General features: G+C 52.7%; 1 pseudogene; it reads right to left on the bottom strand.

The window, feature by feature from the left end:
• Positions 1-1,159: 1,159 nt before the first annotated feature.
• LOC120674460 lies at positions 1,160-3,750 on the bottom strand (annotated as a pseudogene).
• Between the last annotated feature and the right edge of the window lie 252 nt (positions 3,751-4,002).

Genomic DNA, 4,002 nt, shown 5'->3' with positions numbered 1-4,002 from the left:
CAAATATTGTAACACCACGAACAAATAATATTCTTCTACGAATAAAAACTTAAGCATAGAGAACAAATAATAATGTACTATGAATAAAATATTAAACATCATCACATAAGTAATAATAAAGTGTATATGACTGCGTTTTCATACTTATTACGAATACTCCATCTTCTTGATCGTAATAAGTGTATGACTTCATTATTCTCATACTTATTACGACTGTACTCCATCTAGATTTGTACTACTCATACTATTCACAAATGATCTTCACATAAGTATTTTAGAGTCTTCCAAATTTAATCTTCATATGGTTAGTACTTGTGCATACATTAGGTATCTCTACATTAATTCTCATAGCATGCATTGACTACTGACGACCCTAACTAGGCTGTGGATGGAGGTATTTGTCTTCAACAAAGTGACGCAATTTGCCTGAATCATTCAGCAAAGGGTGCAAGTTCCTGAAACAGGTTATATATGTATCCGGCTAAGTCAGACTTTTGTTCTATTCAGTCAGCCCAAAGAGGCTTCCCAAGAAATATATAGTAGAAATATTCAGCAACACATAAAGAGAACTCGATTTTCGAACTATTGTGTTAGTCTTATTCACGGTTTTAAATAGCGGGCTATGGTAAATAGCGGCGTATTTTTCCCCAAGGCTAAGAGGCTATAGCGGAGATTATAGCGGGCTAAGGCAAATAGCGATTTACTACTAAACCATAAAAAATACAAGCAATAGATGCACAAAAACATAATAATTAGCGAATTTCATAAACATAAATATGTTTCTAGGGTGGGATCATTACTTAAGTTGACAATACAATAAAATTCATACAATTAAATATTCAATTATCTAAAAGACCAAAACAGTAGCACTGAGCTAAGTATAAGGCTATAGCGGCGTTCAAGCTACGCCGTTTAGCGCAACTATAGCGCAATTTAGCGTTCATAGCTGCCATAGCGGCATAAATACAAATAGTCTAGCGGGGACTCTCTGAAAAGGCTATAGCGAAACTATAGCGGGGCTATAGCCTGCTATTTAAAACCATAGTCTTATTATTATCATATAGGACCAATGATCAGGTTGACTACCACCAAATAGAGCACGCCTTGAAAATAATATGTAGCTCTCTAGAGAGTGACCAAGAAACACGTCAACATCAGCCTACTCCTCGTCGGCGGCGGCGGCCACCTCCTTCCCCTTTCCCTTCTTGGCCTTCTTCGCCAGCGCCTCCTCCTTGGCATCCTGCAGCGCCTCCACCAGCGCGGCGAGGCACGAGTCGGCGTCCTCGCCGGGTCCCTTGGGCGTCAGGTTCTCGGCGACGTCGGCGGGGGTCATGTCCACCTCCCAGAGCAGCGCCTCCGAGTCGTCGAACAGCGGGTTCGCGTCCACTCCGAGGTACACCTTGGCGAGGAACCTGAACGCCTCGGCGCAGCAGTAGGACATCTCGATGTGCTTGTCCATGCGGCCGCGCCGGATGAGCGCCGGGTCCAGCTTGTCGACGTGGTTGGCGGTGAACACGATGATGCGCTCGCCGCCGCAGGCCGACCACAGCCCGTCGATGAAGTTGAGCACGCCGGAGAGCGTCACCTTGCTGCTGCCCTTGTCGTCGTCCTTCTCCTCGTCGCCGGGCGGCTCCGGCAAGCAGTCCTTCTTGTCGCCGTCCTGCTTGCTCTCCTCGGCCTCGTCGTCCTTGTTGTTCTTCTTCTTCTTGCGCTTGCAGGTGAGGTCGAGCGAGCAGTCGATGTCCTCGATGACGATGATGGACTTGCCGGTAGTCTCGATGAAGAGCTTGCGGAGGTCGGTGTTGGTGCGCACGGAGGTGAGCTCGATGTCGTAGATGTCGTAGTCGAGGTGGTTGGCCATGGCGGCGATCATGGTGGACTTGCCGGTGCCCGGTGGGCCGTAGAGGAGGTAGCCGCGCTTCCACGCCTTGCCGACCCGCTTGTAGTAGTCCTTGCCGTTCTGGAACGCGTCGAGGTCGGCGATGATCTCCTTCTTCTTGGCCGGGTCCATGGCCAGCGTGTCGAACGTCTTGGGGTGCTCGAAGCCTCGAACACCACGTGGCTCCACACCCAGTCGCCGGACCAGAAGCTGGGGGATGAACATCGTCGATCAGCAGGCAAAGGCGATCGGTCGAGCGAGCTAGCTAGCTTCTTGGCGCAAGCAATTCCGTCAATTTGATTCGTTCTTACGTACCCGTCGGAGTCGAAGCTGTCGCCGGAGATGTTGGTGAAGAGCTTGCGCTGGCGGTTGGCGACCATGACGGCGCGGCCCTCGCGGCGGACGTGGGGGAGGCACTCGCCGAGGACGAGGTCGCGGTCGCGCTCGAGGAAGTGGAGACAGTAGAACCAGACGGTGGCGCCGCGCGCGGAACTCGTCGGCGACCTCCTCGTTCTATCCCATGCTGAGGGCGAGGCCGTCGGGGTCGGCGTCGCCCTCGCCCTCGGCGGGCTCGGCCTTGAGGTGGCGCACGCCACCCCTGGCCTCCCGCGTGGTGCGCATCAGGTACGCCTGGGCCTCCTTGTACGCGTCGCTCCGGTGCATGCGGCCGCCGTCGTACTCGGTGATGGTGACGCTGAGGTAGGGGTCGACGAGGGCGGCGAGGCGGCGCCGGTGCCGGCAGGCGTGGCGGCCGAAGAGCTCGTGCAGCTGGAGAGGCCACGGCCACGAGGCTCAGCGCCAGGCCGGAGTTGAGGGCGATTCCGCTCCGCAGAGACCACGACTCCGACGACATCGTGCTGCTGCTCCGACGACTCAGCTGTGACGGGTGAGAAGCTACTCTTGTTTATTTATATAGAAGCAGAGCAGAGCACAGAGCAGAGGGCAGAGATGTCAATAGTTTTGTGGCAAGGGGAAACTTGGAAGTTGGAACTGTGCAAAGTGGGGGTTTGTTGGTGTTGGTGTGTGTATATGTAATATAGTTATATATGGAGGGTTAAAATGTAAAAAAACCCGAAGGGATAAGAAAAGACAACGGGAGTGAAAAAATCTCCTGAGTGGATTTTCCCCCAAATCTACATGGTATCAGGGCTGGGGGCGATGGTGGCGATGGTAGCGGCATCATCGGCGTGACGCCGGCCGGCGAGCAGGAGCCGGAGCAGCAGCGCCGGCGTGGCTAGGCGGCGCGGAGCAGCAGCGCACGGGCGGATCAGAGCGGCGCGGGCCTTTCCCGGCAGCGCCTAGGTCGCGTGCGGCGGTGCGGGAGCAGCGTGGCTCGAGGGGCTGCTGAGGCTGCAGCGGCGCGGCGCGTGGGCGGCGCTGCACGGATCCGACGGAGGTGCAGTCTGGGAGGCAGCGCGCATGCAAGCTCGTGAAGTGCAGGAAGGAGCAGGAGGTGGCAGTTGCAGAGCAGGAAGGAGCAGGAGGTGCTGTTGCAGTTCTTCTTGTTGTTGTTCTTGGCATAAGCGTGGAAGCTTCGTTTGTGATCCCACGCGGTTCTCGAGGAATTTTGATTGGATTGCTGGTGGGATTGACGTGAGGGAGGCTGTGGTGCTTGGTGTGGATCCAGGAAGCATTTAATTGCAATTACATTGGGAGGAGGCTGTGGTGCTCCAGAGCAGCGGCGAGCAGAGCAAGGAGCAAGAGCTGTACTGCAACTAGAGGAAGAAAGTGTTGTTGTGAAGAAGCAAGGGGTTCTAAAGCCACTAAATTATGGCAGAGAATCAATGAATTGAACAGGTTCTTGGGAAATTGGTGGAATTACTTACTGCAAAGAAGGATGATGTCTCGTCCTCAAGTAAAGAGATTGACATGGTACAGAAATTGGAGTTGATGCCTGTTGATATTAAGCTGGAAGGCATGAAAAATTATTTGGCTTGGTCCAGGAGAGCATTGTTACAGCTGCAATCAAAGAAGCTTGAGGGCTTCATCAATGGGGACATAACTGAACCTAAAGACAAGTTGAGCAGTGAGTGGAAGAATTGGAATGCCACTAATGCGCTAGTGGTTACTTGGTTATTCAATTCTGACTCCAACAATTGCAGGTTCTGATGACACTATTACTT

The sequence above is a fragment of the Panicum virgatum genome, chromosome 5N (assembly GCF_016808335.1).
Source record: "Panicum virgatum strain AP13 chromosome 5N, P.virgatum_v5, whole genome shotgun sequence".
NCBI classification, from domain to species: domain Eukaryota; kingdom Viridiplantae; phylum Streptophyta; class Magnoliopsida; order Poales; family Poaceae; genus Panicum; species Panicum virgatum.
This window is presented reverse-complemented; position numbering and strand designations above follow the sequence as displayed.